This window comes from Corvus cornix, chromosome 4 (assembly GCF_000738735.6).
Source record: "Corvus cornix cornix isolate S_Up_H32 chromosome 4, ASM73873v5, whole genome shotgun sequence".
NCBI classification, from domain to species: domain Eukaryota; kingdom Metazoa; phylum Chordata; class Aves; order Passeriformes; family Corvidae; genus Corvus; species Corvus cornix.
The window spans coordinates 54440597-54453193 of NC_046334.1; the positions used below are offsets into that span (position 1 = coordinate 54440597).

Consider the following 12597-nt stretch of genomic DNA (forward strand, 5'->3'; position numbering starts at 1 on the left):
CTGTAGAGCAGGATTCCAAGTCAAAAATAGTACATTTTCATTTGCATTCATTACTGAAGGCTCATGATTTGCGCACATCTGATGGCTCAGCTTGCACATCAAATTGCTAAATCCGTGTTCTTTCCCTTCTACAAGGTACCTGCCAAATGCTCCAAAATTCTGCAATGCATGATGATCAACCATCATCACACTGGCCTTGCATAGACCTTGGCATTAACTAATAGCAGCTATCTCACTAATTCTGATGTACTGAACACCAGCAAAGAACAGAAGGTTGAGAAGGATACAGAAATCATTTTTTCAAAGTTGAACTTCAATAAGGTAGTGAATTCCCACTGTAATAGCCATTATAAAAATGCACTGACTAGTTCCATAAACTGTTACATTACACTTAAATCATATGAATGCAAGTAAAAATTGAGGGAGCATATGAGTAATTTTTGCTTCTTCTAATCTATCAAAGAATTAAGCTTTCATGTTGCCATAGAATTTATTAAAAGGCTCGCTTATATAAGTAAAGGAAGCACATCTAGAAAAAGAGAGGAATCAAATGTTTTCAGTGAAAAATAATTTTTTTTGTTTTATGATTTCATACCAGCTGGATTAGCATGATTCTGCTTCTCTGTCTAATACAAATTTTAAAATAACTAAAAATCAAGATAAAGGAATCCATAAGGCTACAAAGCTGGAAGTGCAAAGATAACAACCATGACATAGCTGGAATCTCAGACACATAATTAACAGGACTGGTTTCCACAGCTAGACATGAGCCAATGCATTCTTACTTCATACTTAAGTTTTATTATACAGGAGTTAACAGAAATCTGTTATCTGTTCCCATGTATCAATTAAAAAAAACGAAAACAAATAAACGGAAGTCAGCAGAAAAAAAACGAACGCTTCACTGACGCTGTCCGAGAACAGAGGGGTGTTGCTTTTAGAACTATTTCATATAATTCAAAGACAGATTTCTGTATTTATTAGTTACTGAATTACTAGATATGAAATATTACTGAATATTTAATTAATAAAATACTAATTATTATTATTACTACTAATTACTAAATATTAAACCAGACCAATCACAAACAATATAATTTTCAGCTTTGGAATGCAACTGATATTTTATGAAGTAGGGGTTTTTTTAAATTTAAAAAAAATCCATTTTATTTGTCCATCTTTGTTTTATTACAAAAGGTTTAATTTGCACAATACTCAGCCTTTAGATTTTTGCCTTGCAATGAAAAAATTACTATCATTGGAGGCGTTAAAGGACCTATCCCTGCAATTGCAGGGTGCTTGGTGTTGAAAGATTTCCCTTGCAATAATAATGAATCACCTCAAAGTTCTTCTAATAATTACATTACCATGGCCATGAACAAAAAATATTATTTTACTTAAATACAATCATATCAGAAGAACAATCTTTGTATTACAAGTTTTGATCCACACTGTATTTTAAGTTAGAAGAAAGTATAATTGTCAGAACAGATAAACAGATCGCTCAAACACATCCAACTTGTTTCATTTGTACTTAATTCTGTCCTGCCATGGAATTAAATTTCAGATACACGTGTTCACAGTTTGCAAGCACCCACTCAAATGTTTTTCAATTTTATTCAGCTGAAAGCCCAGTTTTTCAAATTAAAAAGGTTTTCTCAGAGTACATTTTCTCACAACTGAGGTTGATCAGTTCCTTAATCAGGGCACTTATCTTAAATACACCTTTTTAGAATATTTAAGCATGAAGGCACTTTAGAGAGCTATGGCTTTTCTTGAGAGAAATAAACAGGCTGCTTGTGCTTCAAATGTCCCATGTGCTGGCTCCAAGAACACTTGATCTCTCTGTTAAGAGCCGATAGAGTGCCAATTGCTCTTTTTGGGACTGAGAAACACAGTAGGACCACATGTCAACTGTAATAAAAATTAACCCACTCTAGAGAGAATCCATATTTACTTTCAAGCTTATTTTCATCTGGTAAAATTAAGCATTTAGACTGACAGACTGACAACACTGGTCATCCCCTTCCTCAGAGAACAATCTCAAAACAAACTACAAAGCCACAACCTAAAGAATAAGTGAAAAGCATTTCACAAGCATACATATGGAGCCCTACCTAATCCAAAAAATAGCTGATGGAAATTTAATCATCTGCAGTTCTGCAGAATATACTATCATGCAGTAGTTTGCCTCAATTGCATGCCAAAAACAATTCAAATTAATACTAGATGAAGTATGGTTAGTTACCTGGATGTCTGGAAAGTTTCTAAGACAAAAGCCAAGAGAAAAGGTCTCAAGACACAGCAAACACTATAAATATAGCCCTGAAGCCCCACAATAAATCATAAGACTAGTTGATAATTTTTCCTCTTTGAATTGACACTATTGAAGATGTTCTGGGATTCCAAACCTTCTCTTGTACTTTAAGGACAAGCCTAATTTAACATCTAGACCAATTTCTCCATCCTAGTCTGGTGTGTTGTCATAAATGCACTTAGTCCAAAATCATGATCACAGGAAAGAACAGAGATGATAAATTCACTCAGGGAGTGAGCCAATACCTTGGAATTTGAGCATTTCTTTAATGAAAAGCACAGAAGAATTAGCAAAAGAAACAAAAGAGAGAAGGTGGACAAGAGGGATAAAAGCACAGCAGATGTCACTCCAGGCACAAGTTATGTTATACCTCAGTTTTTCATGTTGCTCAGAAGCCAGGAAGTTTCAGAACTAATGGTCATAATATGGAAGGAATTTTTTCCTAAAAAACTAAATGTCAGACTCGTGGCTCAACAAACTTGGCAGAGGATTTTGAAACAAACCTTCCTCCTGCCTTGAGGCAGTAACTGACTCCCAGCTCTAAGGCAAGGGGGGACGTTTTCACCAGTCCATTGGAGTCTCCCTTAGGAGACAGTCTGATAACGAACCAAGCACAGTTATCCAACCCAAGATAAAGAAAAGTTTGTATTTGTAGATAAAGGGAAACTAACACTTCACACCCCTTCCCCCTACCCCTTCTTTCCCCCCACTCCTCTCTTCTTCAGTGAGACTAAAATAAGGTGAGACTATAAAAAAAGTTTCAGTTTGAAATTATCCTCAACTTTAGATTCACAGCTCTTTATTCCATTTCCTGAAGACAACAGAAGTTAAACTTAAAATGTGACGTTGTCAACACAAGCCAGTAAGGAAAATTAATTTTGCCCTTATCTTCAAGCACTCATCTCAGCAAAGCCCCTGAAATTTATTAGGAATACACTGTCAGAAGTGGTTCCAAAGCAAAAAGGTATATGCACCTCATAGTCTTTCATCCATCTTGCATTTGCTTCTCCCTAAACAGCTGCAAATGTTACAGACTTCAGAATAAAAAGGACTGACAGACCAACAAACAGGGAATAAGCCTGCAGTTCTCTCACACACGTCCTTTTGCATATGGACACTGGAGCACAAAAGCTATGGCTGTGCCAAGCCTCAAAGAATGACTCCAACCAGGTGTTCACAGCTCCAGTCTGGAACTTTTCAATGCCTGAAAGAGCCTTTTTAAGAATACAGGGACACACAGTAGCCTCATGATTTTCTGCAAGTGCCTGGAATCAAGTAGACACTTCCAAATTAAAACTTAAATGCCTTTAAATTTTCCCATGAGTTCACTCAGAGCAGTGTAGCAGTTGGGAGTTATTTGAAGAGACTGACTACTACACACCATTTTTGTTCTGTGAGGATGTTCAGCACTCACCAAGAAAGAAAAGCACTTTTTTTACAATAACATATGGCAGTCCTATGGAAGCCCGCAGGGTTTCCATGCCTGCCTTTTACTGATGAATTCAGAAGTGTACCATGTTGTGCTAGGTTTATAATTCCTCATTCCTAAAAAGCCATCTGGGATAAAGGGAAGCCTCACAGAAAAGGCAGGCACTATAAAGCAGCAGCTTCCTAGTACATACTCTTGTCTTAAAATAACTATGTTTCAGTATGCCATGGTGATAGAAGTGGATTTCTTTGCATTTTCCAGACAAAAAGGGAGGTGTCCACAATATCTCCAACCCCCTGCCAAATGAATCTTCACCTAACCAGGATTCTTATTTCCTTACATTTCTGTTTTGCATGTACTTTAATACACTGCAGTTTCTTAATCAATTCAATGACACCTTTTGAGGCAAAAAACCTTTAAGAGAACAACAATTTTTGAAGACCTGAGTACAAATAAGGGTGTCATAGATACAACAGGGATTAATGAAAATATTGAAAAGTAAGTGTTTTCAAGAATTTTACCTGATGTTCAAAATAGCTATTCAAAGTAAAGGCAAACATGTTTTTATCTTAAATCCTTACATAAGGTGTCACTAAAATATTCAAATGCTTGAGACACAGACTCAGAGTGAGCTTCTTTTAATCTTTCAATTAAAAGCCCCAAAGCAAATCACTCCTACTCTTAATAATTAAACTCCTCCATATGGCAAGTAGGCTGAGCAGCATCTAACAGTTAACTTGACAAAGTAATTTGTGACATTATTTTTCACTGTAATTATTTAAATAAAAGTTCATGATTGCAGCACATCTTTTCACTAAAAGCATTTTTAAAAAAAAGACAAAATTTTGACAAAAAGCGTAGAATACCTTATCTTCTAACCACAACACTGATGTTACTTAAATGAAGTTCCTGAAGAGGAAAATGCAATAATACTAATGACAGCATGGCAAGGGGAAGGGGTGCAACAGAACGGAAATTCAGAACATTGTTGTCCCCAAAGATTTTGAAAATGTTAAGTTTCCCATTAGGCTTTTCCATTGCTCTGTATTAGAAATTTAGGTAACTTCTACCAACCCATGCAATAGGAGTAGATTAAATCCGTAAATTAAACTCCTGACTGCAAAGTCTGGTATCTGGAGCACTTGTTTCCGAATACATGTACAATGCTTACTGACTGGTAACACTGCAGTTTAACAGAAAAAAAAAAAACAGAAAAAAAAAAAAAATCAACAAAAGCCCCAAACTACTTGCAGATAAGCTCCATGAAAACTGCCATGATTCTTTTAAAATCCGCTAAACACCTTCAGTAAAAAATTACCTTTCAAACAGCCTTAAAATAAATCACTACAACTTCAATATGTAACAAGCAATTTTCACATGAGAGATTCAAATCTGATTTTGTCACTATTGAAAAGTGTTCATTTATTCTGCTATTTCAGTATCTTTTCATATATACAGATCAATTAGATTCTTTCCCCCGCATGGAAACTTGATGAGGCAAGCAAGGCTTTGATTTTTTTCTTAAATCATCACTAGATCATCTCTGCTTTCTCCACACCCACAAAAAAGCTGTCTAATTCTGAACTTCATTCTCTAGGTACAGGGGAAAAAAAAAGTATCAGTGAGATCACTTTATTTAAAGTAGAAATTCAGTCACATAATGTTATTAACAAAATCAAGTGTTAAGACAGGTTTATTAAAGCTCTTCTAACCTTTCCTAGATAAAAAGCTTCAAAACAAAGAGCAGGCACTTAATTTTCTGATCACTTGTTAAGACATTCAAAACATCACACACTACCTTAGAAAAATATTTAAGAACTTCGTACTCAGATAAACGGTAACTCAAAGGAAAAGATATGACAGAAATTCTCTAGAGAACTAGATGTGACGGCAAATTAATTTTGCTTTAATATAACTGCATTAAAAGCAACTATTCCAAATCAGCAATGCTTGTTTTAAAAGGAAGTTGCAAAAAGGGGGTTGAATATGTTAATCATGCCAAGGATTATTCTGTCAAGACAAAAATACCAGTATAAATACTTCATTTAGACTGATAGGAAATTAATTATTAAAATTACCAAACTGCTCTGTCTGACTAACTATAAATCAAGAAGATGAATTCATGGCTTTTCCATCTCCTTCCCACACCCTCCCTGAGCAATTACACAGTTTGAAGGGAAGAGGAAGTTCGACAATTATTGTATACAATGGTCAAAGTAGACTGATTTAGAAGAGGAACTCCTGCCAACCCTAACAAAGCAGGACGAGAGGAAACTGGGAGATGCATCTTACACAAGCCCCTAAAATCCTGTTTTTCCCTCCTTCTAACCGTACCTGTATTTCTATGATACTTACTATACAAACCTACAAACACATATGGATGGATACTCAGTGTAAAAAAAGATGCCAAATGTCTGATACTTACTCTCAGAAATAGAGAGGTCTCTTTCACTTTACTTATATTTATCAGTACAAGACCAAGAAGGGAAATACTTAAAGTAGTGTAAATCTCAGTTTTCATGATTTGGTAGTGAGGACTGTTTAACGCATCTTCAGAAATGTATGATGTACTCTGCACATTATAGTGATTATCAACACCTAAAATATTATAATAGCTCCAAGAAAAAAAGATTTTCAGACTTTCAAATATGACCTGAATTCACCTGGAATAAACATCCTTCACTCAAACAAAATTAAAAAGGACAACCTTGTTTTCCATACATGTTTAGAAGTTAAAACTATTTGAGAAAAAGGATTTAGTGAAATTTTTAGTTCATTGGCCAAGAGAACATTCATTAAGCTGATGAAAAAAGTTACAGATTTGTATTCATATGTACTTGGTGACAAGGCATAACACGCATCTAAGAGCATATAACAACACACTTCCAAGCTTTTTGTGTATTTTAGGTCTGATTGGTTCTTTACTGCTCTTCTAACAACTCTCTCCCTTTTCTAACAGCAGGAAGCTGGAAAAGATGCAGTATATCCCTGATTATATACTATAATCTGCCCAAGAATTTGTCAGCTCTTAAGAAAGAGCAGCAACATAGCATTTAAGCCACTTTCTAAATTTCATCAGGAAATGAGAAAAGTGCTAAATACAGGTGACTTTCAAATATCTGATGATTCTGCTTAGAAATTCATCCTTATTAACACATTGATCTGGAAGCTGATCTCCAGACACCTGGTGAAAGCCTATAATCAATATTCAGTGTACTCATTTCTTTTCAGGTATGACTCAAGCTAGAAGGAGCATGAAGCATAAATTCCTTTTTGGAAGACAGTGTCTGCAAAATATAGCAACCATGATAATATGGCTGATATTTTAAAACTTACAGATTTTTTCATACTGAAAAGGTAGTTCATAACTTCTAAGACTGAAAATGGGGAAGGTGGGGGAAGCACTGGAGAAAAGGACTTTAGCACTTTTTTTTTTTTTTAAGTGTAATAAAAAGCATAGAAAGTTTTACAGATGTGGGTTTAAAATTTAAACACCATCTGACACTTTCAGACATATAAACTGAAATTTTCTAAAATTAGAGGAGTTTAATAAAGTCAAATTAATTATTTTCATATAAAATTATATATATATGTATATATCTTTAAACTTGAAGTTTTAATCGCGTCAGTGTTTCCTCTGATATATTTGTTTTCACATGTGATTCATAATCATATCCTATATCCATGAATCAGGCATGTAAGCATGACATTGCTGGCATTACTGAATTACTTCACTCTTCTACACCATCTGATCTTGTACGCATCTTATTAACTGTTCCAACCAAGGAATCAAATTTAATCCTCTGAAAGCACCATCTGTAGCATCATCAGTTCCCTCACAGTTCCTGTAACAACATGTTGTCAAGATGTATTTATACTTTAAGAGATCATATCAGAATTATACAACTGAAACCTATATTAAAAAGATGTAACATAGTACTTACAATATAGGAAGATTAAAATAAAGCAACAGGGCACTTTTCAAAATACACAATCTGTTATGATTCTATCATTTGAGTATTAAATTTGCCAGCCTATGCTTATACTTCCAGAAATACAAAGGTACTGAATGCATAGAGTCATTTTATTTAATAACACCATAATGAAACACTTCCTTTTAGCCCCGCTCAGCATATCAGTAATTTTAAGTATGTATGAATATCAGTTTCTTTAAATAGTCCTATTAGCTTTTGTGAAAATTTAGTAGTACAGATTGCTGGCTAGTTAAGGACTATCCTACTTCCAGAAGTTTACATGAACTGCTCTGCTGTTAGCACTCCAACCCCAGATCGCATAACTGGCAGTTTTGCTCCTACTAATATGCTGCTAAATATTTTTCTCATGATGAGTTTCTCCAAGTGATAAACCAGGCTGACAAATCTACTTATGGTGTGTCAGTTCACCTTGGCTTATTTGATGTCAATTAGATTTAAAGAGCCTTTTAAAAAACCCAATCTTATAAAGAAGAAAAAAAAAACTAAAGAATTTTTAAAAATTAAAGAATTAAATACTCACGCATCTCTGGAGATACCATATTATCATTGTGCTCTTGCTCAAACTTAGCACAGATAGTAAGATGTACAATTATCAGAATGTTAAAATAAACTATAGCTGCACATATCTTAGATACATCTTGGCTGATACCAGTCTGACAAATGTATTTCTGGGCCCATAAAAACAGTAGCAAATGGTGTACTTTTCCAGTATGTACTTCATAGCTGTTAAAGTGGTGAATAAAATAGAAGGCAGCTCTTACACAATGAGCACACACTGAGCATACAGTCTGTGCATAAAGTCATGCAATGGAATCACTCAGAGTTGAAAAAAGGAAACTCAGCAATAATTAAACAAGAACTCCAAAACCTAGAATAAGTTCTATCATGTTAGATTTAGTTCAGATGGATTGTTTAACAAAAAGTTCATACTACAAACACATGGCTCTTGCCATCATAAAGAGTTAGATATAATTTGCTTACAATTTTAAAGTAGTACTATTCCACCTCTAGACAAACCTCACATCATTGCATACAGAAGAAAACAATAAGGGAAACTACATTTGCTTGAACAACGCACCTTGCCAAATACTACTTGTACAGCTTCAAACACTGTCAGCTGCTCCCCAACAGGCTGAGCATATTTGAGATACGAGAAAGAGCCAAGTCAATAATTTCACATATGCTCTAAGGCAGAATAAGCCAAAGACTAATGCTAACAAGATTCCTAATTGTTCGTGCCCCTGCCATTCGTTTCTGTCCCTGTACTAACTCCTTCCTGGTACCAACACAAGCGCATTTGTACAGTCCCACTGCAGGAAGGATCAGGAAACTGATTCTGTCTGCATTTGTTCTCTATGTGCCTGCACAAACATCTTTGACAGCAAAGGTGCAGGGGAGGAGGAGGAGGAAGCCCACGCAGAAGCAGAGAGATGCCCTGTACAGCCACAGTGCTGCTGCTCAGCCCTGGTCCTGACATGCCCCGTTCTACAACTGAATCCAGTCAGCAACATGGCAGGGGACCAATACACTGAAAAAATGGAATGGAACAACATCTGTGCTACTTGAGTGGAAAACTACACCTCATTTTTTAGATCCTGGCTTTCACTACTAGGAGGTATAGGACAAGGATGCATCCTAGACAACTTGTTGCAATTAATAGCTATCAAGTGTTTTTTCAAGTTTTTTCGGGTGTATTTTGTGGCCTTATAAAACCTAAAACAGACATTTGCAATACTATAGGAGGAGATAATGTAATAGCAAACTCAGATAAAACAATCCACAGCACTTGAAAGAACAGTTTCAAACACCACTGCCGGTAAGCTCACAACTTGTCCTTTCTCCAAGGCTCTCCCCATGAGCGCAGAGAAGTCACAAGTTCCAGGCATAGCCCACTTTGGCAGCGCTCAGTCCACATCATAAACAGCAGACCTTGAGAGACACCACATCTCTACAAACATACACCAGCAAGCTCAAGGTGTCTGCTAAGTGCATGTCTGCCTCAAACACTGCTGTAATTTTTGTTGTGCCTTCATTTAAGCTCCACTTTTTTTGACCCTTTTCCAAAACCTTGGCGCCAGAACATGCATTAAGAACTAAATACACAAGGCTATAAAAAAAGCAGCATAATAGAATCTGTCCCAAAGCTGACAAACCATGACACTTAGCTACACAAAGCCAAATGAGTTTGTGTTTAAGAGTGTTTTGCTTTCTTTAGGGGCTTTTAAAAATTTTTATTACTGGCAGACAAGATGACCACTTTCTGAAGAGGCGAAACAGACATACTTAAGGAAAGCTCAAAGGAAAGAGCAAGAAAGTATAAAGATCTTTTATAATTTAAGACTGTGACAATTGAGGTTATAACCAATTGCAAAAGAATATTGATATAAGATATCTTTAAAGGTAACCAATGACATTAAGTGATATATAGTCTACTCTTAAGTCCTCATTTAAGTCCCATTGTATGTTCCTGACATGCACTGGGAAAAGTCAAGAAGAAATGAAGAGCAGTATGCTTTTTCCAGATGATGACACTTTTACTTCTGAGATTCATTACAAGTACTTTATGACATTTACACACGGTATTTATTTAAATATAACATTTTAGTGTATAGTTTTGTCACGTAAGAATTCAAACACTAACACTGATTTGTGTCTATCATATTTGAAAATACTAAAGCATGAAAAATAATATCCTAGATTTGTTTTTTAAACTCTGCTGGACACATACTGTAAATGGAGCTGGATCTCTTGCACAGCATTACTGAAGCTTCTGTTGCTATTTGCTCTCCCCACCAGACAGTAGTAGGAAAACAGGCACCAAGTCAAACTGCAACAGGCAAGTGTTTCCACTACATTACCTCATCTTAATGCATCAAGTATCAACACATACAGGCACTCCATCATTTTCAATATCAAAGAGGAAGCAACTTCCTAAAGTTAAAAAAGCCATTTGCCTGTCATTAAACATAAACAAAAATAAACCAGAACCATGAAAGATTAATTCTACTTCAATACATTCAATTAGACTCCATTTTCAAAAAGCACAGGAAGGTAATTTCACAAGAAATGTGATTCTGCTTCCCACAGAAATACACTACAAATAGAACATGTAGAAAAAAAAACCAGTTTAATAAATCAGAATTGTTCTCAAATATGTTGTGGTTTCTGTCTTGTTTTGTTGTGTGTCCTGTTGCCAGGTTATGGCCTTCATAGACAATAAAATACATCTGAAGTTCTTCATTCACATCTCTGAGAAGCATGTTTGGTAATAGTATTTTGCTTTGTAATTTCACTTTGGTTTAATCAAATACAAGGAACATACATACTCCAGACTTTATCTCCAAGGTCTATTCTCATGCCCTAAATGCAATACCTGACAAAGCTGACATCCAAAAAACAACTATTCCATGTCAGTCACATCTATCAACCAGCATAAATGTTTTAATATTTTCTATACCAACACAGTGATTTGTAGGCTATAAATCTTTGCTTTAAATCTTTTTCTGTCTTTAACAATTTTAAAGCAATTTTTATACCAAGTCATCTGCTGGGGGCAGGGGGACAGTGTTTTTCTATTCTGTATTTATGAAAAATACCAAGCACAATCAGCATAAAGTTGATACCAGAAAATGGGTAGCACATTTATGCCTTACTGCCCATAACAAAATGCTACATTCTCTAGTTGCTCTACTAAAAAACAAAGGAAATAGTTTTCTCCCTTCATTAAATTCATTGCTTTACTGAAATTTTAATTAACACATATAAGGTAACACTTGAAAAAGTTTCCAGTTACCACGCCAACAGAGAAACATTAAAAAAAAAATCCTCTTCTGACATTTAAAATGGTTGCTGAAGTTCTCTTCATGCAAGCGAAATTTTACTACCAATGTCAAACCAAAGCCAGATAGCATTGCCTCTAAAATGTTTTTAAACTTACTTGGTTAACACTATCAAAAAAAAAAAAAGCATCAAAATTTTTCTAACTAGGAGAATATGCTCAGAAAAATTTCACTCCTATTTAAAAATTCCCTCTGGAGAAAACAGGCTGGAGACAGATCAAAGAACAGCAGTATTTGCATATGTGACAAAGATGAGGCTATCATGAGAAGAGACCCCAACTTCGAAAACCACGGCTTTAATAGTTTACTTCAAAGCGGTATCACAGCAAATTGAAAGCTTAGTACGTTCACCATATTGTAAGAGGACAACTGTCTCATAGAATTATTTTCTCACTTCCTTTACCTATGATAACATTACACACAGCCTACACCAGACTGTGCTACTGACCCACTATCCTACTAGCTTAGTAACAATTGAGTTCTCAATTTGTTCTTCCTTTCTTCTTTAAAATTTATATTTGGTATTCTTAAGATTCGGTTAAAGGAGAACGTGTCAAGGCATTGAAGAAAAAGTCTTCCATCTAGACACGTCAGAATTTCAATTTGAAATCTTTCTTTTAAGCAAGTCTACTAATTTACTTCTCTCAGCTTTTGGGAGGTGGCCAAATTATGTGTTCTTGCAATGGTGACATTCTTGCCCAAAGCACAAGTTCGACATTTAGTGGTCCCCTTTTCAATCAGCACCTATCATCTCTTTTGAAAGGCAGATTCTACAATAACAACTGTCATCATCATTTCCTTCCCCTCCCCTCAAATACTGAGGGCTCCAATTCACAAATACAAATAAAAATGTCATCCTTATTTACAAAATCTTGTATCCTCACCCTGTTTTCCTAGAATGCTCCTAGGAAGCACTCTGTAGCAAAGAAGTTGCTGACACAGCACATTTACATCCAAAAGTATAAAGTAAATGATAACAAACAGAAGAAACAAGGCAAGGCTGAAGAAACTCTTGGA

General features: G+C 35.4%; 1 protein-coding gene across 2 annotated transcripts in view; it reads right to left on the reverse strand.

Annotated features, from left to right (window-relative positions):
• The window catches only part of STIM2 (stromal interaction molecule 2), a 71554-nt gene that overhangs the window by 35996 nt on the left and 22961 nt on the right, over window positions 1-12597 (reverse strand). The window lies entirely within an intron of this gene.